This window comes from Electrona antarctica (genome assembly GCF_951216825.1).
Source record: "Electrona antarctica genome assembly, chromosome: 19".
NCBI classification, from domain to species: Eukaryota; Metazoa; Chordata; class Actinopteri; order Myctophiformes; family Myctophidae; genus Electrona; species Electrona antarctica.
Window position 1 is genome coordinate 12,562,139 of NC_136800.1, and position 24,968 is coordinate 12,587,106.

The following is a 24,968-nucleotide window of genomic DNA, read 5'->3' on the forward strand; positions in this document are numbered from 1 at the left end:
ATAGCATGCCCTCCGAGACCATGGACTATAGCCTTTCGCTTTCCGTGATTTTCACCATTTTTTTAAATCCTCTGAAATCGTGAAAAACGACATACTATAGCATGCCCTCCGAGACCTTGGACTATAGCCTTTCGCTTTCCATGATTTTCACCATTTTTTCAAATCCTCTAAAATCGTGAAAAACGACATACTATAGCATGCCCTCCGAGACCATGGACTATAGCCTTTCGCTTTCCGTGATTTTCACCATTTTTTTAAATCCTCTGAAATCGTGAAAAACGACATACTATAGCATGCCCTCCGAGACCATGGACTATAGCCTTTCGCTTTCCGTGATTTTCACCATTTTTTAAAATCCTCTGAAATCGTGAAAAACAACATACTATAGCATGCCCTCCGAGACCATGGACTATAGCCTTTCGCTTTCCATGATTTTCACCATTTTTTAAAATCCTCTGAAATCGTGAAAAACGACATACTATAGCACGCCCTCCGAGACCATGGACTATAGCCTTTCGCTTTCCGTGATTTTCACCATTTTTTCAAATCCTCTGAAATCGTGAAAAACGACATACTATAGCATGCCCTCCGAGACCATGGACTATAGCCTTTCGCTTTCCGTGATTTTCACCATTTTTCAAATCCTCTGAAATCGTGAAAAACGACATACTATAGCATGCCCTCCGAGACCATGGATTATAGCCTTTCGCTTTCCGTGATTTTCACCATTTTTTTTAAATCCTCTGAAATCGTGAAAAACGACATAGTATAGCATGCCCTCCGAGACCATGGACTATAGCCTTTCGCTTTCCGTGATTTTTACCATTTTTTCAAATCCTCTGAAATCGTGAAAAACGACATACTATAGCATGCCCTCCGAGACCATGGACTATAGCCTTTCGCTTTCCGTGATTTTCACCATTTTTCAAATCCTCTGAAATCGTGAAAAACGACATACTATAGCATGCCCTCCGAGACCATGGACTATAGCCTTTCGCTTTCCGTGATTTTCACCATTTTTTTAAATCCTCTGAAATCGTGAAAAACGACATACTATAGCATGCCCTCCGAGACCATGGACTATAGCCTTTCGCTTTCCGTGATTTTCACCATTTTTTAAAATCCTCTGAAATCGTGAAAAACGACATACTATAGCATGCCCTCCGAGACCATGGACTATAGCCTTTCGCTTTCCGTGATTTTCACCATTTTTTCAAATCTACTGAAATCGTGGAAAACGACATACTATAGCATGCCCTCCGAGACCATGAACTATAGTCTTTCGCTTTCCGTGATTTTCACCATTTTTTCAAATCCTCTGAAATCGTGAAAAACGACATACTATAGCATGCCCTCCGAGACCATGGACTATAATCTTTCGCTTTCCGTGATTTTCACCATTTTTTCAAATCCTCTGAAATCGTGAAAAACGACATACTATAGCATGCCCTCCGAGACCATGGACTATAGCCTTTCGCTTTCCGTGATTTTCACCATTTTTTCAAATCCTCTGAAATCGTGAAAAACGACATACTATAGCATGCCCTCCGAGACCATGGAATATAGCCTTTCGCTTTCAGTGATTTTCACCATTTTTTCAAATCCTCTGAAATCGTGAAAAACGACATACTATAGCATGCCCTCCTAGACCATGGACTATAGCCTTTCGCTTTCCGTGATTTTCACCATTTTTTCAAATCCTCTGAAATCGTGAAAAACGACATACTATAGCATGCCCTCCGAGACCATGGACTATAGCCTTTCGCTTTCCGTGATTTTCACCATTTTTTCAAATCCTCTGAAATCGTGAAAAACGACATACTATAGCATGCCCTCCGAGACCATGGACTATAGCCTTTCGCTTTCCGTGATTTTCACCATTTTTTAAAATCCTCTGAAATCGTGAAAAACGACATACTATAGCACGCCCTCCGAGACCATGGACTATAGCCTTTCGCTTTCCGTGATTTTCACCATTTTTTCAAATCCTCTGAAATCGTGAAAAACGACATACTATAGCATGCCCTCCGAGACCATGGACTATAGCCTTTCGCTTTCCGTGATTTTCACCATTTTTCAAATCCTCTGAAATCGTGAAAAACGACATACTATAGCATGCCCTCCGAGACCATGGACTATAGCCTTTCGCTTTCCGTGATTTTCACCATTTTTTTAAATCCTCTGAAATCGTGAAAAACGACATAGTATAGCATGCCCTCCGAGACCATGGACTATAGCCTTTCGCTTTCCGTGATTTTCACCATTTTTTCAAATCCTCTGAAATCGTGAAAAACGACATACTATAGCATGCCCTCCGAGACCATGGACTATAGCCTTTCGCTTTCCGTGATTTTCACCATTTTTCAAATCCTCTGAAATCGTGAAAAACGACATACTATAGCATGCCCTCCGAGACCATGGACTATAGCCTTTCGCTTTCCGTGATTTTCACCATTTTTTTAAATCCTCTGAAATCGTGAAAAACGACATACTATAGCATGCCCTCCGAGACCTTGGACTATAGCCTTTCGCTTTCCATGATTTTCACCATTTTTTCAAATCCTCTAAAATCGTGAAAAACGACATACTATAGCATGCCCTCCGAGACCATGGACTATAGCCTTTCGCTTTCCGTGATTTTCACCATTTTTTTAAATCCTCTGAAATCGTGAAAAACGACATACTATAGCATGCCCTCCGAGACCATGGACTATAGCCTTTCGCTTTCCGTGATTTTCACCATTTTTTAAAATCCTCTGAAATCGTGAAAAACAACATACTATAGCATGCCCTCCGAGACCATGGACTATAGCCTTTCGCTTTCCATGATTTTCACCATTTTTTAAAATCCTCTGAAATCGTGAAAAACGACATACTATAGCACGCCCTCCGAGACCATGGACTATAGCCTTTCGCTTTCCGTGATTTTCACCATTTTTTCAAATCCTCTGAAATCGTGAAAAACGACATACTATAGCATGCCCTCCGAGACCATGGACTATAGCCTTTCGCTTTCCGTGATTTTCACCATTTTTCAAATCCTCTGAAATCGTGAAAAACGACATACTATAGCATGCCCTCCGAGACCATGGATTATAGCCTTTCGCTTTCCATGATTTTCACCATTTTTTCAAATCCTCTAAAATCGTGAAAAACGACATACTATAGCATGCCCTCCGAGACCATGGACTATAGCCTTTCGCTTTCCGTGATTTTCACCATTTTTTTAAATCCTCTGAAATCGTGAAAAACGACATACTATAGCATGCCCTCCGAGACCATGGACTATAGCCTTTCGCTTTCCGTGATTTTCACCATTTTTTAAAATCCTCTGAAATCGTGAAAAACAACATACTATAGCATGCCCTCCGAGACCATGGACTATAGCCTTTCGCTTTCCATGATTTTCACCATTTTTTAAAATCCTCTGAAATCGTGAAAAACGACATACTATAGCACGCCCTCCGAGACCATGGACTATAGCCTTTCGCTTTCCGTGATTTTCACCATTTTTTCAAATCCTCTGAAATCGTGAAAAACGACATACTATAGCATGCCCTCCGAGACCATGGACTATAGCCTTTCGCTTTCCGTGATTTTCACCATTTTTCAAATCCTCTGAAATCGTGAAAAACGACATACTATAGCATGCCCTCCGAGACCATGGATTATAGCCTTTCGCTTTCCGTGATTTTCACCATTTTTTTTAAATCCTCTGAAATCGTGAAAAACGACATAGTATAGCATGCCCTCCGAGACCATGGACTATAGCCTTTCGCTTTCCGTGATTTTTACCATTTTTTCAAATCCTCTGAAATCGTGAAAAACGACATACTATAGCATGCCCTCCGAGACCATGGACTATAGCCTTTCGCTTTCCGTGATTTTCACCATTTTTCAAATCCTCTGAAATCGTGAAAAACGACATACTATAGCATGCCCTCCGAGACCATGGACTATAGCCTTTCGCTTTCCGTGATTTTCACCATTTTTTTAAATCCTCTGAAATCGTGAAAAACGACATACTATAGCATGCCCTCCGAGACCATGGACTATAGCCTTTCGCTTTCCGTGATTTTCACCATTTTTTAAAATCCTCTGAAATCGTGAAAAACGACATACTATAGCATGCCCTCCGAGACCATGGACTATAGCCTTTCGCTTTCCGTGATTTTCACCATTTTTTCAAATCTACTGAAATCGTGGAAAACGACATACTATAGCATGCCCTCCGAGACCATGAACTATAGTCTTTCGCTTTCCGTGATTTTCACCATTTTTTCAAATCCTCTGAAATCGTGAAAAACGACATACTATAGCATGCCCTCCGAGACCATGGACTATAATCTTTCGCTTTCCGTGATTTTCACCATTTTTTCAAATCCTCTGAAATCGTGAAAAACGACATACTATAGCATGCCCTCCGAGACCATGGACTATAGCCTTTCGCTTTCCGTGATTTTCACCATTTTTTCAAATCCTCTGAAATCGTGAAAAACGACATACTATAGCATGCCCTCCGAGACCATGGAATATAGCCTTTCGCTTTCAGTGATTTTCACCATTTTTTCAAATCCTCTGAAATCGTGAAAAACGACATACTATAGCATGCCCTCCTAGACCATGGACTATAGCCTTTCGCTTTCCGTGATTTTCACCATTTTTTCAAATCCTCTGAAATCGTGAAAAACGACATACTATAGCATGCCCTCCGAGACCATGGACTATAGCCTTTCGCTTTCCGTGATTTTCACCATTTTTTCAAATCCTCTGAAATCGTGAAAAACGACATACTATAGCATGCCCTCCGAGACCATGGACTATAGCCTTTCGCTTTCCGTGATTTTCACCATTTTTTCAAATCCTCTGAAATCGTGAAAAACGACATACTATAGCATGCCCTCCGAGACCATGGACTATAGCTTTTATCTTTCCGTGATTTTCACCATTTTTTCAAAACCTCTGAAATCGTGAAAAACAACATACTATAGCATGCCCTCCGAGACCATGGACTATAGCCTTTCGCTTTCCGTGATTTTCACCATTTTTTTAAATCCTCTGAAATCGTGAAAAACGACATACTATAGCATGCCCTCCGAGACCATGGACTATAGCCTTTCGCTTTCCGTGATTTTCACCATTTTTAAAATCCTCTGAAATCGTGAAAAACGACATACTATAGCATGCCCTCCGAGACCATGGACTATAGCCTTTCGCTTTCCGTGATTTTCACCATTTTTTTAAATCCTCTGAAATCGTGAAAAACGACATACTATAGCATGCCCTCCGAGACCATGGACTATAGCCTTTCGCTTTCCGTGATTTTCACCATTTTTCAAATCCTCTGAAATCGTGAAAAACGACATACTATAGCATGCCCTCCGAGACCATGGACTATAGCCTTTCGCTTTCCGTGATTTTCACCATTTTTTAAAATCCTCTGAAATCGTGAAAAACGACATACTATAGCATGCCCTCCGAGACCATGGACTATAGCCTTTCGCTTTCCATGATTTTCACCATTTTTTCAAATCCTCTAAAATCGTGAAAAACGACATACTATAGCATGCCCTCCGAGACCATGGACTATAGCCTTTCGCTTTCCGTGATTTTCACCATTTTTTCAAATCCTCTGAAATCGTGAAAAACGACATACTATAGCATGCCCTCCGAGACCATGGACTATAGCCTTTCGCTTTCCGTGATTTTCACCATTTTTCAAATCCTCTGAAATCGTGAAAAACGACATACTATAGCATGCCCTCCGAGACCATGGACTATAGCCTTTCGCTTTCCGTGATTTTCACCATTTTTTTAAATCCTCTGAAATCGTGAAAAACGACATACTATAGCATGCCCTCCGAGACCTTGGACTATAGCCTTTCGCTTTCCATGATTTTCACCATTTTTTCAAATCCTCTAAAATCGTGAAAAACGACATACTATAGCATGCCCTCCGAGACCATGGACTATAGCCTTTCGCTTTCCGTGATTTTCACCATTTTTCAAATCCTCTGAAATCGTGAAAAACGACATACTATAGCATGCCCTCCGAGACCATGGACTATAGCCTTTCGCTTTCCGTGATTTTCACCATTTTTTTAAATCCTCTGAAATCGTGAAAAACGACATACTATAGCATGCCCTCCGAGACCATGGACTATAGCCTTTCGCTTTCCGTGATTTTCACCATTTTTTCAAATCTACTGAAATCGTGAAAAACGACATACTATAGCATGCCCTCCGAGACCATGAACTATAGTCTTTCGCTTTCCGTGATTTTCACCATTTTTTCAAATCCTCTGAAATCGTGAAAAACGACATACTATAGCATGCCCTCCGAGACCATGGACTATAATCTTTCGCTTTCCGTGATTTTCACCATTTTTTCAAATCCTCTGAAATCGTGAAAAACGACATACTATAGCATGCCCTCCGAGACCATGGACTATAGCCTTTCGCTTTCCGTGATTTTCACCATTTTTTCAAATCCTCTGAAATCGTGAAAAACGACATACTATAGCATGCCCTCCGAGACCATGGAATATAGCCTTTCGCTTTCAGTGATTTTCACCATTTTTTCAAATCCTCTGAAATCGTGAAAAACGACATACTATAGCATGCCCTCCGAGACCATGGAATATAGCCTTTCGCTTTCAGTGATTTTCACCATTTTTTCAAATCCTCTGAAATCGTGAAAAACGACATACTATAGCATGCCCTCCTAGACCATGGACTATAGCCTTTCGCTTTCCGTGATTTTCACCATTTTTTCAAATCCTCTGAAATCGTGAAAAACGACATACTATAGCATGCCCTCCGAGACCATTGACTATAGCCTTTCGCTTTCCGTGATTTTCACAATTTTTTCAAATCCTCTGAAATCGTGAAAAACGACATACTATAGCATGCCCTCCGAGACCATGGACTATAGCCTTTCGCTTTCCGTGATTTTCACCATTTTTTTAAATCCTCTGAAATCGTGAAAAACGACATACTATAGCATGCCCTCCGAGACCATGGACTATAGCTTTTATCTTTCCGTTATTTTCACCATTTTTTCAAAACCTCTGAAATCGTGAAAAACAACATACTATAGCATGCCCTCCGAGACCATGGATAGACCAAAGCCTTTCGCTTTCCGTGATTTTCACCATTTTTTTAAATCCTCTGAAATCGTGAAAAACGACATACTATAGCATGCCCTCCGAGACCATGGACTATAGCCTTTCGCTTTCCGTGATTTTCACCATTTTTCAAATCCTCTGAAATCGTGAAAAACGACATACTATAGCATGCCCGCCGAGACCATGGACTATAGCCTTTCGCTTTCCGTGATTTTCACCATTTTTTTAAATCCTCTGAAATCGTGAAAAACGACATACTATAGCATGCCCTCCGAGACCATGGACTATAGCCTTTCGCTTTCCATGATTTTCACCATTTTTTCAAATCCTCTAAAATCGTGAAAAACGACATACTATAGCATGCCCTCCGAGACCATGGACTATAGCCTTTCGCTTTCCGTGATTTTCACCATTTTTTCAAATCCTCTGAAATCGTGAAAAACGACATACTATAGCATGCCCTCCGAGACCATGGACTATAGCCTTTCGCTTTCCGTGATTTTCACCATTTTTTAAAATCCTCTGAAATCGTGAAAAACAACATACTATAGCATGCCCTCCGAGACCATGGACTATAGCCTTTCGCTTTCCATGATTTTCACCATTTTTTTAAATCCTCTGAAATCGTGAAAAACGACATACTATAGCACGCCCTCCGAGACCATGGACTATAGCCTTTCGCTTTCCGTGATTTTCACCATTTTTTCAAATCCTCTGAAATCGTGAAAAACGACATACTATAGCATGCCCTCCGAGACCATGGACTATAGCCTTTCGCTTTCCGTGATTTTCACCATTTTTTCAAATCCTCTGAAATCGTGAAAAACGACATACTATAGCATGCCCTCCGAGACCATGGACTATAGCCTTTCGCTTTCCGTGATTTTCACCATTTTTCAAATCCTCTGAAATCGTGAAAAACGACATACTATAGCATGCCCTCCGAGACCATGGACTATAGCCTTTCGCTTTCCGTGATTTTCACCATTTTTTCAAATCCTCTGAAATCGTGAAAAACGACATACTATAGCATGCCCTCCGAGACCATGGACTATAGCCTTTCGCTTTCCGTGATTTTCACCATTTTTCAAATCCTCTGAAATCGTGAAAAACGACATACTATAGCATGCCCTCCGAGACCATGGACTATAGCCTTTCGCTTTCCATGATTTTCACCATTTTTTCAAATCCTCTAAAATCGTGAAAAACGACATACTATAGCATGCCCTCCGAGACCATGGACTATAGCCTTTCGCTTTCCGTGATTTTCACCATTTTTTCAAATCCTCTGAAATCGTGAAAAACGACATACTATAGCATGCCCTCCGAGACCATGGACTATAGCCTTTCGCTTTCCGTGATTTTCACCATTTTTTCAAATCCTCTGAAATCGTGAAAAACGACATACTATAGCATGCCCTCCGAGACCATGGACTATAGCTTTTATCTTTCCGTGATTTTCACAATTTTTTCAAAACCTCTGAAATCGTGAAAAACAACATACTATAGCATGCCCTCCGAGACCATGGACTATAGCCTTTCGCTTTCCGTGATTTTCACCATTTTTTTAAATCCTCTGAAATCGTGAAAAACGACATACTATAGCATGCCCTCCGAGACCATGGACTATAGCCTTTCGCTTTCCGTGATTTTCACCATTTTTTTAAATCCTCTGAAATCGTGAAAAACAACATACTATAGCATGCCCTCCGAGACCATGGACTATAGCCTTTCGCTTTCCATGATTTTCACCATTTTTTAAAATCCTCTGAAATCGTGAAAAACGACATACTATAGCACGCCCTCCGAGACCATGGACTATAGCCTTTCGCTTTCCGTGATTTTCACCATTTTTTCAAATCCTCTGAAATCGTGAAAAACGACATACTATAGCATGCCCTCCGAGACCATGGACTATAGCCTTTCGCTTTCCGTGATTTTCACCATTTTTCAAATCCTCTGAAATCGTGAAAAACGACATACTATAGCATGCCCTCCGAGACCATGGACTATAGCCTTTCGCTTTCCGTGATTTTCACCATTTTTTGAAATCCTCTGAAATCGTGAAAAACGACATAGTATAGCATGCCCTCCGAGACCATGGACTATAGCCTTTCGCTTTCCGTGATTTTCACCATTTTTTCAAATCCTCTGAAATCGTGAAAAACGACATACTATAGCATGCCCTCCGAGACCATGGACTATAGCCTTTCGCTTTCCGTGATTTTCACCATTTTTCAAATCCTCTGAAATCGTGAAAAACGACATACTATAGCATGCCCTCCGAGACCATGGACTATAGCCTTTCGCTTTCCGTGATTTTCACCATTTTTTTAAATCCTCTGAAATCGTGAAAAACGACATACTATAGCATGCCCTCCGAGACCTTGGACTATAGCCTTTCGCTTTCCATGATTTTCACCATTTTTTCAAATCCTCTAAAATCGTGAAAAACGACATACTATAGCATGCCCTCCGAGACCATGGACTATAGCCTTTCGCTTTCCGTGATTTTCACCATTTTTTTAAATCCTCTGAAATCGTGAAAAACGACATACTATAGCATGCCCTCCGAGACCATGGACTATAGCCTTTCGCTTTCCGTGATTTTCACCATTTTTTAAAATCCTCTGAAATCGTGAAAAACAACATACTATAGCATGCCCTCCGAGACCATGGACTATAGCCTTTCGCTTTCCATGATTTTCACCATTTTTTAAAATCCTCTGAAATCGTGAAAAACGACATACTATAGCACGCCCTCCGAGACCATGGACTATAGCCTTTCGCTTTCCGTGATTTTCACCATTTTTTCAAATCCTCTGAAATCGTGAAAAACGACATACTATAGCATGCCCTCCGAGACCATGGACTATAGCCTTTCGCTTTCCGTGATTTTCACCATTTTTCAAATCCTCTGAAATCGTGAAAAACGACATACTATAGCATGCCCTCCGAGACCATGGATTATAGCCTTTCGCTTTCCGTGATTTTCACCATTTTTTTTAAATCCTCTGAAATCGTGAAAAACGACATAGTATAGCATGCCCTCCGAGACCATGGACTATAGCCTTTCGCTTTCCGTGATTTTTACCATTTTTTCAAATCCTCTGAAATCGTGAAAAACGACATACTATAGCATGCCCTCCGAGACCATGGACTATAGCCTTTCGCTTTCCGTGATTTTCACCATTTTTCAAATCCTCTGAAATCGTGAAAAACGACATACTATAGCATGCCCTCCGAGACCATGGACTATAGCCTTTCGCTTTCCGTGATTTTCACCATTTTTTTAAATCCTCTGAAATCGTGAAAAACGACATACTATAGCATGCCCTCCGAGACCATGGACTATAGCCTTTCGCTTTCCGTGATTTTCACCATTTTTTAAAATCCTCTGAAATCGTGAAAAACGACATACTATAGCATGCCCTCCGAGACCATGGACTATAGCCTTTCGCTTTCCGTGATTTTCACCATTTTTTCAAATCTACTGAAATCGTGAAAAACGACATACTATAGCATGCCCTCCGAGACCATGAACTATAGTCTTTCGCTTTCCGTGATTTTCACCATTTTTTCAAATCCTCTGAAATCGTGAAAAACGACATACTATAGCATGCCCTCCGAGACCATGGACTATAATCTTTCGCTTTCCGTGATTTTCACCATTTTTTCAAATCCTCTGAAATCGTGAAAAACGACATACTATAGCATGCCCTCCGAGACCATGGACTATAGCCTTTCGCTTTCCGTGATTTTCACCATTTTTTCAAATCCTCTGAAATCGTGAAAAACGACATACTATAGCATGCCCTCCGAGACCATGGAATATAGCCTTTCGCTTTCAGTGATTTTCACCATTTTTTCAAATCCTCTGAAATCGTGAAAAACGACATACTATAGCATGCCCTCCTAGACCATGGACTATAGCCTTTCGCTTTCCGTGATTTTCACCATTTTTTCAAATCCTCTGAAATCGTGAAAAACGACATACTATAGCATGCCCTCCGAGACCATGGACTATAGCCTTTCGCTTTCCGTGATTTTCACCATTTTTTCAAATCCTCTGAAATCGTGAAAAACGACATACTATAGCATGCCCTCCGAGACCATGGACTATAGCCTTTCGCTTTCCGTGATTTTCACCATTTTTTCAAATCCTCTGAAATCGTGAAAAACGACATACTATAGCATGCCCTCCGAGACCATGGACTATAGCTTTTATCTTTCCGTGATTTTCACCATTTTTTCAAAACCTCTGAAATCGTGAAAAACAACATACTATAGCATGCCCTCCGAGACCATGGACTATAGCCTTTCGCTTTCCGTGATTTTCACCATTTTTTTAAATCCTCTGAAATCGTGAAAAACGACATACTATAGCATGCCCTCCGAGACCATGGACTATAGCCTTTCGCTTTCCGTGATTTTCACCATTTTTCAAATCCTCTGAAATCGTGAAAAACGACATACTATAGCATGCCCTCCGAGACCATGGATTATAGCCTTTCGCTTTCCGTGATTTTCACCATTTTTTTTAAATCCTCTGAAATCGTGAAAAACGACATAGTATAGCATGCCCTCCGAGACCATGGACTATAGCCTTTCGCTTTCCGTGATTTTTACCATTTTTTCAAATCCTCTGAAATCGTGAAAAACGACATACTATAGCATGCCCTCCGAGACCATGGACTATAGCCTTTCGCTTTCCGTGATTTTCACCATTTTTCAAATCCTCTGAAATCGTGAAAAACGACATACTATAGCATGCCCTCCGAGACCATGGACTATAGCCTTTCGCTTTCCGTGATTTTCACCATTTTTTTAAATCCTCTGAAATCGTGAAAAACGACATACTATAGCATGCCCTCCGAGACCATGGACTATAGCCTTTCGCTTTCCGTGATTTTCACCATTTTTTAAAATCCTCTGAAATCGTGAAAAACGACATACTATAGCATGCCCTCCGAGACCATGGACTATAGCCTTTCGCTTTCCGTGATTTTCACCATTTTTTCAAATCTACTGAAATCGTGAAAAACGACATACTATAGCATGCCCTCCGAGACCATGAACTATAGTCTTTCGCTTTCCGTGATTTTCACCATTTTTTCAAATCCTCTGAAATCGTGAAAAACGACATACTATAGCATGCCCTCCGAGACCATGGACTATAATCTTTCGCTTTCCGTGATTTTCACCATTTTTTCAAATCCTCTGAAATCGTGAAAAACGACATACTATAGCATGCCCTCCGAGACCATGGACTATAGCCTTTCGCTTTCCGTGATTTTCACCATTTTTTCAAATCCTCTGAAATCGTGAAAAACGACATACTATAGCATGCCCTCCGAGACCATGGAATATAGCCTTTCGCTTTCAGTGATTTTCACCATTTTTTCAAATCCTCTGAAATCGTGAAAAACGACATACTATAGCATGCCCTCCTAGACCATGGACTATAGCCTTTCGCTTTCCGTGATTTTCACCATTTTTTCAAATCCTCTGAAATCGTGAAAAACGACATACTATAGCATGCCCTCCGAGACCATGGACTATAGCCTTTCGCTTTCCGTGATTTTCACCATTTTTTCAAATCCTCTGAAATCGTGAAAAACGACATACTATAGCATGCCCTCCGAGACCATGGACTATAGCCTTTCGCTTTCCGTGATTTTCACCATTTTTTCAAATCCTCTGAAATCGTGAAAAACGACATACTATAGCATGCCCTCCGAGACCATGGACTATAGCTTTTATCTTTCCGTGATTTTCACCATTTTTTCAAAACCTCTGAAATCGTGAAAAACAACATACTATAGCATGCCCTCCGAGACCATGGACTATAGCCTTTCGCTTTCCGTGATTTTCACCATTTTTTTAAATCCACTGAAATCGTGAAAAACGACATACTATAGCATGCCCTCCGAGACCATGGACTATAGCCTTTCGCTTTCCGTGATTTTCACCATTTTTCAAATCCTCTGAAATCGTGAAAAACGACATACTATAGCATGCCCTCCGAGACCATGGACTATAGCCTTTCGCTTTCCGTGATTTTCACCATTTTTTAAAATCCTCTGAAATCGTGAAAAACGACATACTATAGCATGCCCTCCGAGACCATGGACTATAGCCTTTCGCTTTCCATGATTTTCACCATTTTTTCAAATCCTCTAAAATCGTGAAAAACGACATACTATAGCATGCCCTCCGAGACCATGGACTATAGCCTTTCGCTTTCCGTGATTTTCACCATTTTTTCAAATCCTCTGAAATCGTGAAAAACGACATACTATAGCATGCCCTCCGAGACCATGGACTATAGCCTTTCGCTTTCCGTGATTTTCACCATTTTTTAAAATCCTCTGAAATCGTGAAAAACAACATACTATAGCATGCCCTCCGAGACCATGGACTATAGCCTTTCGCTTTCCATGATTTTCACCATTTTTTTAAATCCTCTGAAATCGTGAAAAACGACATACTATAGCACGCCCTCCGAGACCATGGACTATAGCCTTTCGCTTTCCGTGATTTTCACCATTTTTTCAAATCCTCTGAAATCGTGAAAAACGACATACTATAGCATGCCCTCCGAGACCATGGACTATAGCCTTTCGCTTTCCGTGATTTTCACCATTTTTTCAAATCCTCTGAAATCGTGAAAAACGACATACTATAGCATGCCCTCCGAGACCATGGACTATAGCCTTTCGCTTTCCGTGATTTTCACCATTTTTCAAATCCTCTGAAATCGTGAAAAACGACATACTATAGCATGCCCTCCGAGACCATGGACTATAGCCTTTCGCTTTCCGTGATTTTCACCATTTTTTTAAATCCTCTGAAATCGTGAAAAACGACATAGTATAGCATGCCCTCCGAGACCATGGACTATAGCCTTTCGCTTTCCGTGATTTTTACCATTTTTTCAAATCCTCTGAAATCGTGAAAAACGACATACTATAGCATGCCCTCCGAGACCATGGACTATAGCCTTTCGCTTTCCGTGATTTTCACCATTTTTCAAATCCTCTGAAATCGTGAAAAACGACATACTATAGCATGCCCTCCGAGACCATGGACTATAGCCTTTCGCTTTCCGTGATTTTCACCATTTTTTTAAATCCTCTGAAATCGTGAAAAACGACATACTATAGCATGCCCTCCGAGACCTTGGACTATAGCTTTTCGCTTTCCATGATTTTCACCATTTTTTCAAATCCTCTAAAATCGTGAAAAACGACATACTATAGCATGCCCTCCGAGACCATGGACTATAGCCTTTCGCTTTCCGTGATTTTCACCATTTTTTCAAATCCTCTGAAATCGTGAAAAACGACATACTATAGCATGCCCTCCGAGACCATGGACTATAGCCTTTCGCTTTCCGTGATTTTCACAATTTTTTAAAATCCTCTGAAATCGTGAAAAACAACATACTATAGCATGCCCTCCGAGACCATGGACTATAGCCTTTCGCTTTCCGTGATTTTCACCATTTTTTAAAATCCTCTGAAATCGTGAAAAACAACATACTATAGCATGCCCTCCGAGACCATGGACTATAGCCTTTCGCTTTCCATGATTTTCACAATTTTTTCAAATCCTCTGAAATCGTGAAAAACGACATACTATAGCACGCCCTCCGAGACCATGGACTATAGCCTTTCGCTTTCCGTGATTTTCACCATTTTTTCAAATCCTCTGAAATCGTGAAAAACGACATACTATAGCATGCCCTCCGAGACCATGGACTATAGCCTTTCGCTTTCCGTGATTTTCACCATTTTTTCAAATCCTCTGAAATCGTGAAAAACGACATACTATAGCATGCCCTCCGAGACCATGGACTATAGCCTTTCGCTTTCCGTGATTTTCACCATTTTTCAAATCCTCTGAAATCGTGAAAAACGACATACTATAGCATGCCATCCGAGACCATGGACTATAGCCTTTCGCTTTCCGTGATTTTCACCATTTTTCAAATCCTCTGAAATCGTGAAAAACGACATACTATTGCATGCCCTCCGAGACCATGGACTATAGCCTTTCGCTTTCCGTGATTTTCACCATTTTTTCAAATCCTCTGAAATCGTGAAAAACGACATACTATAGCATGCCCTCCGAGACCATGGACTATAGCCTTTCGCTTTCCGTGATTTTCACAATTTTTTCAAATCTACTGAAATCGTGAAAAACGACATACTATAGCATGCCCTCCGAGACCATGGACTATAGCCTTTCGCTTTCCGTGATTTTTACCATTTTTTCAAATCCTCTGAAATCGTGAAAAACGACATACTATAGCATGCCCTCCGAGACCATGGACTATAGCCTTTCGCTTTCCGTGATTTTCACCATTTTTCAAATCCTCTGAAATCGTGAAAAACGACATACTATAGCATGCCCTCCGAGACCATGGACTATAGCCTTTCGCTTTCCGTGATTTTCACCATTTTTTCAAATCCTCTGAAATCGTGAAAAACGACATACTATAGCATGCCCTCCGAGACCATGGACTAGCCTTTCGCTTTCCATTATTTTCACCATTTTTCAAATCCTCTGAAATCGTGAAAAACGACATACTATAGCATGCCCTCCGAGACCATGGACTATAGCCTTTCGCTTTCCGTGATTTTCACCATTTTTCAAATCCTCTGAAATCGTGAAAAACGACATACTATAGCATGCCCTCCGAGACCATGGACTATAGCCTTTCGCTTTCCGTGATTTTCACCATTTTTTCAAATCCTCTGAAATCGTGAAAAACGACATACTATAGCATGCCCTCCGAGACCATGGACTAGCCTTTCGCTTTCCATTATTTTCACCATTTTTCAAATCCTCTGAAATCGTGAAAAACGACATACTATAGCATGCCCTCCGAGACCATGGACTATAGCCTTTCGCTTTCCGTGATTTTCACAATTTTTTCAAATCCTCTGAAATCGTGAAAAACGACATACTATAGCATGCCCTCCGAGACCATGGACTATAGCCTTTCGCTTTCCGTGATTTTCACCATTTTTCAAATCCTCTGAAATCGTGAAAAACGACATACTATAGCATGCCCTCCGAGACCATGGACTATAGCCTTTCGCTTTCCGTGATTCTCACCATTTTTTAAAATCCTCTGAAATCGTGAAAAACGACATACTATAGCATGCCCTCCGAGACCATGGACTATAGCCTTTCGCTTTCCGTGATTTTCACCATTTTTTCAAATCTACTGAAATCGTGAAAAACGACATACTATAGCATGCCCTCCGAGACCATGAACTATAGTCTTTCGCTTTCCGTGATTTTCACCATTTTTTCAAATCCTCTGAAATCGTGAAAAACGACATACTATAGCATGCCCTCCGAGACCATGGACTATAATCTTTCGCTTTCCGTGATTTTCACCATTTTTTCAAATCCTCTGAAATCGTGAAAAACGACATACTATAGCATGCCCTCCGAGACCATGGACTATAGCCTTTCGCTTTCCGTGATTTTCACCATTTTTTCAAATCCTCTGAAATCGTGAAAAACGACATACTATAGCATGCCCTCCGAGACCATGGAATATAGCCTTTCGCTTTCAGTGATTTTCACCATTTTTTCAAATCCTCTGAAATTGTGAAAAACGACATACTATAGCATGCCCTCCTAGACCATGGACTATAGCCTTTCGCTTTCCGTGATTTTCACCATTTTTTCAAATCCTCTGAAATCGTGAAAAACGACATACTATAGCATGCCCTCCGAGACCATCGACTATAGCCTTTCGCTTTCCGTGATTTTCACAATTTTTTCAAATCCTCTGAAATCGTGAAAAACGACATACTATAGCATGCCCTCCGAGACCATGGACTATAGCCTTTCGCTTTCCGTGATTTTCACCATTTTTTCAAATCCTCTGAAATCGTGAAAAACGACATACTATAGCATGCCCTCCGAGACCATGGACTATAGCTTTTATCTTTCCGTGATTTTCACCATTTTTTCAAAACCTCTGAAATCGTGAAAAACAACATACTATAGCATGCCCTCCGAGACCATGGACTATAGCCTTTCGCTTTCCGTGATTTTCACCATTTTTTTAAATCCTCTGAAATCGTGAAAAACGAAATACTATAGCATGCCCTCCGAGACCATGGACTATAGCCTTTCGCTTTCCGTGATTTTCACCATTTTTCAAATCTTCTGAAATCGTGAAAAACGACATACTATAGCATGCCCTCCGAGACCATGGACTATAGCCTTTCGCTTTCCATGATTTTCACCATTTTTTAAAATCCTCTGAAATCGTGAAAAACGACATACTATAGCACGCCCTCCGAGACCATGGACTATAGCCTTTCGCTTTCCGTGATTTTCACCATTTTTTAAAATCCTCTGAAATCGTGAAAAACGACATACTATAGCATGCCCTCCGAGACCATGGACTATAGCCTTTCGCTTTCCGTGATTTTCACCATTTTTTCAAATCCTCTGAAATCGTGAAAAACGACATACTATAGCATGCCCTCCGAGACCATGGACTATAGCCTTTCGCTTTCCGTGATTTTCACCATTTTTCAAATCCTCTGAAATCGTGAAAAACGACATACTATAGCATGCCCTCCGAGACCATGGACTATAGCCTTTCGCTTTCCGTGATTTTCACCATTTTTTTAAATCCTCTGAAATCGTGAAAAACGACATAGTATAGCATGCCCTCCGAGACCATGGACTATAGCCTTTCGCTTTCCGTGATTTTTACCATTTTTTCAAATCCTCTGAAATCGTGAAAAACGACATACTATAGCATGCCCTCCGAGACCATGGACTATAGCCTTTCGCTTTCCGTGATTTTCACCATTTTTCAAATCCTCTGAAATCGTTAAAAACGACATACTATAGCATGCCCTCCGAGACCATGGACTATAGCCTTTCGCTTTCCGTGATTTTCACCATTTTTCAAATCCTCTGAAATCGTGAAAAACGACATACTATAGCATGCCCTCCGAGACCATGGACTATAGCCTTTCGCTTTCCGTGATTTTCACCATTTTTCAAATCCTCTGAAATCGTGAAAAACGACATACTATAGCATGCCCTCCGAGACCATGGACTATAGCCTTTCGCTTTCCGTGATTTTCACCATTTTTTTAAATCCTCTGAAATCGTGAAAAACGACATACTATAGCATGCCCTCCGAGACCTTGGACTATAGCTTTTCGCTTTCCATGATTTTCACCATTTTTTCAAATCCTCTAAAATCGTGAAAAACGACATACTATAGCATGCCCTCCGAGACCATGGACTATAGCCTTTCGCTTTCCGTGATTTTCACCATTTTTTCAAATCCTCTGAAATCGTGAAAAACGACATACTATAGCATGCCCTCCGAGACCATGGACTATAGCCTTTCGCTTTCCGTGATTTTCACCATTTTTTAAAATCCTCTGAAATCGTGAAAAACAACATACTATAGCATGCCCTCCGAGACCATGGACTATAGCCTTTCGCTTTCCGTGATTTTCACCATTTTTTAAAATCCTCTGAAATCGTGAAAAACAACATACTATAGCATGCCCTCCGAGACCATGGACTATAGCCTTTCGCTTTCCATGATTTTCAAATTTTTTTCAAATCCTCTGAAATCGTGAAAAACGACATACTATAACACGCCCTCCGAGACCATGGACTATAGCCTTTCGCTTTCCGTGATTTTCACCATTTTTTCAAATCCTCTGAAATCGTGAAAAACGACATACTATAGCATGCCCTCCGAGACCATGGACTATAGCCTTTCGCTTTCCGTGATTTTCACCATTTTTCAAATCCTCTGAAATCGTGAAAAACGACATACTATAGCATGCCCTCCGAGACCATGGACTATAGCCTTTCGCTTTCCGTGATTTTCACCATTTTTCAAATCCTCTGAAATCGTGAAAAACGACATACTATAGCATGCCCTCCGAGACCATGGACTATAGCCTTTCGCTTTCCGTGATTTTCACCATTTTTTTTAAATCCTCTGAAATCGTGAAAAACGACATACTATAGCATGCCCTCCGAGACCATGGACTATAGCCTTTCGCTTTCCATGATTTTCACCATTTTTTCAAATCCTCTAAAATCGTGAAAAACGACATATTATAGCATGCCCTCCGAGACCATGGACTATAGCCTTTCGCTTTCCGTGATTTTCACCATTTTTTCAAATCCTCTGAAATCGTGAAAAACGACATACTATAGCATGCCCTCCGAGACCATGGACTATAGCCTTTCGCTTTCCGTGATTTTCACCATTTTTTCAAATCTACTGAAATCGTGAAAAACGACATACTATAGCATGCCCTCCGAGACCATGGACTATAGCCTTTCGCTTTCCGTGATTTTTACCATTTTTTCAAATCCTCTGAAATCGTGAAAAACGACATACTATAGCATGCCCTCCGAGACCATGGACTATAGCCTTTCGCTTTCCGTGATTTTCACCATTTTTCAAATCCTCTGAAATCGTGAAAAACGACATACTATAGCATGCCCTCCGAGACCATGGACTATAGCCTTTCGCTTTCCATTATTTTCACCATTTTTCAAATCCTCTGAAATCGTGAAAAACGACATACTATAGCATGCCCTCCGAGACCATGGACTATAGCCTTTCGCTTTCCGTGATTTTCACCATTTTTTCAAATCCTCTGAAATCGTGAAAAACGACATACTATAGCATGCCCTCCGAGACCATGGACTATAGCCTTTCGCTTTCCGTGATTTTCACCATTTTTTCAAATCCTCTGAAATCGTGAAAAACGACATACTATAGCATGCCCTCCGAGACCATGGACTATAGCCTTTCGCTTTCCGTGATTTTTACAATTTTTTCAAATCCTCTGAAATCGTGAAAAACGACATACTATAGCATGCCCTCCGAGACCATGGACTATAGCCTTTCGCTTTCCGTGATTTTCACCATTTTTCAAATCCTCTGAAATCGTGAAAAACGACATACTATAGCATGCCCTCCGAGACCATGGACTATAGTTTTTCGCTTTCCGTGATTTTCACAATTTTTTCAAATCCTCTGAAATCGTGAAAAACGACATACTATAGCATGCCCTCCGAGACCATGGACTATAGCCTTTCGCTTTCCGTGATTTTCACCATTTTTCAAATCCTCTGAAATCGTGAAAAACGACATACTATAGCATGCCCTCCGAGACCATGGACTATAGCCTTTCGCTTTCCATGATTTTCACCATTTTTTCAAATCCTCTAAAATCGTGAAAAACGACATATTATAGCATGCCCTCCGAGACCATGGACTATAGCCTTTCGCTTTCCGTGATTTTCACCATTTTTTCAAATCCTCTGAAATCGTGAAAAACGACATACTATAGCATGCCCTCCGAGACCATGGACTATAGCCTTTCGCTTTCCGTGATTTTCACCATTTTTTCAAATCTACTGAAATCGTGAAAAACGACATACTATAGCATGCCCTCCGAGACCATGGACTATAGCCTTTCGCTTTCCGTGATTTTCACCATTTTTTCAAATCCTCTGAAATCGTGAAAAACGACATACTATAGCATGCCCTCCGAGACCATGGACTATAGCCTTTCGCTTTCCGTGATTTTCACCATTTTTCAAATCCTCTGAAATCGTGAAAAACGACATACTATAGCATGCCCTCCGAGACCATGGACTATAGGCTTTCGCTTTCCGTGATTTTCACCATTTTTTCAAATCCTCTGAAATCGTGAAAAACGACATACTATAGCATGCCCTCCGAGACCATGGACTATAGCCTTTCGCTTTCCGTGATTTTCACCATTTTTTCAAATCCTCTGAAATCGTGAAAAACGACATACTATAGCATGCCCTCCGAGACCATGGACTATAGCCTTTCGCTTTCCGTGATTTTTACAATTTTTTCAAATCCTCTGAAATCGTGAAAAACGACATACTATAGCATGCCCTCCGAGACCATGGACTATAGCCTTTCGCTTTCCGTGATTTTCACCATTTTTCAAATCCTCTGAAATCGTGAAAAACGACATACTATAGCATGCCCTCCGAGACCATGGACTATAGCCTTTCGCTTTCCGTGATTTTCACCATTTTTCAAATCCTCTGAAATCGTGAAAAACGACATACTATAGCATGCCCTCCGAGACCATGGACTATAGCCTTTCGCTTTCCGTGATTTTCACCATTTTTTAAAATCCTCTGAAATCGTGAAAAACGACATACTATAGCACGCCCTCCGAGACCATAAACTGTAGCCTTTCACTTTCCGTGATTTTCACAATTTTTTCAAATCCTCTGAAATCGTGAAAAACGACATACTATAGCATGCCCTCCGAGACCATGGACTATAGCCTTTCGCTTTCCGTGATTTTCACCATTTTTTCAAATCCTCTGAAATCGTGAAAAACGACATACTATAGCATGCCCTCCGAGTCCATGGACTATAGCCTTTCGCTTTCCGTGATTTTCACCATTTTTCAAATCCTCTGAAATCGTGAAAAACGACATACTATAGCATGCCCTCCGAGACCATGGACTATAGCCTTTCGCTTTCCGTGATTTTCACCATTTTTTTAAATCCTCTGAAATCGTGAAAAACGACATAGTATAGCATGCCCTCCGAGACCATGGACTATAGCCTTTCGCTTTCCATGATTTTCACCATTTTTTCAAATCCTCTGAAATCGTGAAAAACGACATACTATAGCATGCCCTCCGAGACCATGGACTATAGCCTTTCGCTTTCCGTGATTTTCACCATTTTTTTAAATCCTCTGAAATCGTGAAAAACAACATACTATAGCATGCCCTCCGAGACCATGGACTATAGCCTTTCGCTTTCCATTATTTTCACCATTTTTTAAAATCCTCTGAAATCGTGAAAAACGACATACTATAGCACGCCCTCCGAGACCATGGACTGTAGCCTTTCACTTTCCGTGATTTTCACCATTTTTTCAAATCCTCTGAAATCGTCAAAAACGACATACTATAGCATGCCCTCCGAGACCATGGACTATAGCCTTTCGCTTTCCGTGATTTTCACCATTTTTTCAAATCCTCTGAAATCGTGAAAAACGACATACTATAGCATGCCCTCCGAGACCATGGACTATAGCCTTTCGCTTTCCGTGATTTTCACCATTTTTCAAATCCTCTGAAATCGTGAAAAACGACATACTCGTGACATACTATAGCATGCCCTCCGAGACCATGGACTATAGCCTTTCGCTTTCCGTGATTTTCACCATTTTTCAAATCCTCTGAAATCGTGAAAAACGACATACTATAGCATGCCCTCCGAGACCATGGACTATAGCCTTTCGCTTTCCGTGATTTTCACCATTTTTTTAAATCCTCTGAAATCGTGAAAAACGACATAGTATAGCATGCCCTCCGAGACCATGGACTATAGCCTTTCGCTTTCCATGATTTTCACCATTTTTTCAAATCCTCTAAAATCGTGAAAAACGACATACTATAGCATGCCCTCCGAGACCATGGACTATAGCCTTTCGCTTTCCGTGATTTTCACCATTTTTTCAAATCCTCTGAAATCGTGAAAAACGACATACTATAGCATGCCCTCCTAGACCATGGACTATAGCCTTTCGCTTTCCGTGATTTTCACCATTTTTTCAAATCCTCTGAAATCGTGAAAAACGACATACTATAGCATGCCCTCCGAGACCATGGACTATAGCCTTTCGCTTTCCGTGATTTTCACCATTTTTCAAATCCTCTGAAATCGTGAAAAACGACATACTATAGCATGCCCTCCGAGACCATGGACTATAGCCTTTCGCTTTCCGTGATTTTCACCATTTTTTCAAATCTACTGAAATCGTGAAAAACGACATACTATAGCATGCCCTCCGAGACCATGAACTATATTCTATCGCTTTCCGTGATTTTCACCATTTTTTCAAATCCTCTGAAATCGTGAAAAACGACATACTATAGCATGCCCTCCGAGACCATGGACTATAGCCTTTCGCTTTCCGTGATTTTCACCATTTTTTCAAATCCTCTGAAATCGTGAAAAACGACATACTATAGCATGCCATCCGAGACCATGGAATATAGCCTTTCGCTTTCCGTGATTTTCACCATTTTTTCAAATCCTCTGAAATCGTGAAAAACGACATACTATAGCATGCCCTCCGAGACCATGGACTATAGCCTTTCGCTTTCCGTGATTTTCACCATTTTTTAAAATCCTCTGAAATCGTGAAAAACAACATACTATAGCATGCCCTCCGAGACCATGGACTATAGCCTTTCGCTTTCCGTGATTTTCACCATTTTTTAAAATCCTCTGAAATCGTGAAAAACAACATACTATAGCATGCCCTCCGAGACCATGGACTATAGCCTTTCGCTTTCCATGATTTTCAAATTTTTTTCAAATCCTCTGAAATCGTGAAAAACGACATACTATAGCACGCCCTCCGAGACCATGGACTATAGCCTTTCGCTTTCCGTGATTTTCACCATTTTTTCAAATCCTCTGAAATCGTGAAAAACGACATACTATAGCATGCCCTCCGAGACCATGGACTATAGCCTTTCGCTTTCCGTGATTTTCACCATTTTTTCAAATCCTCTGAAATCGTGAAAAACGACATACTATAGCATGCCCTCCGAGACCATGGACTATAGCCTTTCGCTTTCCGTGATTTTCACCATTTTTCAAATCCTCTGAAATCCTGAAAAACGACATACTATAGCATGCCCTCCGAGACCATGGACTATAGCCTTTCGCTTTCCGTGATTTTCACCATTTTTCAAATCCTCTGAAATCGTGAAAAACGACATACTATAGCATGCCCTCCGAGACCATGGACTATAGCCTTTCGCTTTCCGTGATTTTTACAATTTTTTCAAATCCTCTGAAATCGTGAAAAACGACATACTATAGCATGCCCTCCGAGACCATGGACTATAGCCTTTCGCTTTCCGTGATTTTCACCATTTTTCAAATCCTCTGAAATCGTGAAAAACGACATACTATAGCATGCCCTCCGAGACCATGGACTATAGCCTTTCGCTTTCCGTGATTTTCACAATTTTTTCAAATCCTCTGAAATCGTGAAAAACGACATACTATAGCATGCCCTCCGAGACCATGGACTATAGCCTTTCGCTTTCCGTGATTTTCACCATTTTTCAAATCCTCTGAAATCGTGAAAAACGACATACTATAGCATGCCCTCCGAGACCATGGACTATAGCCTTTCGCTTTCCGTGATTTTCACCATTTTTTAAAATCCTCTGAAATCGTGAAAAACGACATACTATAGCACGCCCTCCGAGACCATAAACTGTAGCCTTTCACTTTCCGTGATTTTCACCATTTTTTCAAATCCTCTGAAATCGTGAAAAACGACATACTATAGCATGCCCTCCGAGACCATGGACTATAGCCTTTCGCTTTCCGTGATTTTCACCATTTTTTCAAATCCTCTGAAATCGTGAAAAACGACATACTATAGCATGCCCTCCGAGACCATGGACTATAGCCTTTCGCTTTCCGTGATTTTCACCATTTTTCAAATCCTCTGAAATCGTGAAAAACGACATACTATAGCATGCCCTCCGAGACCATGGACTATAGCCTTTCGCTTTCCGTGATTTTCACCATTTTTTTAAATCCTCTGAAATCGTGAAAAACGACATAGTATAGCATGCCCTCCGAGACCATGGACTATAGCCTTTCGCTTTCCATGATTTTCACCATTTTTTCAAATCCTCTGAAATCGTGAAAAACGACATACTATAGCATGCCCTCCGAGACCATGGACTATAGCCTTTCGCTTTCCG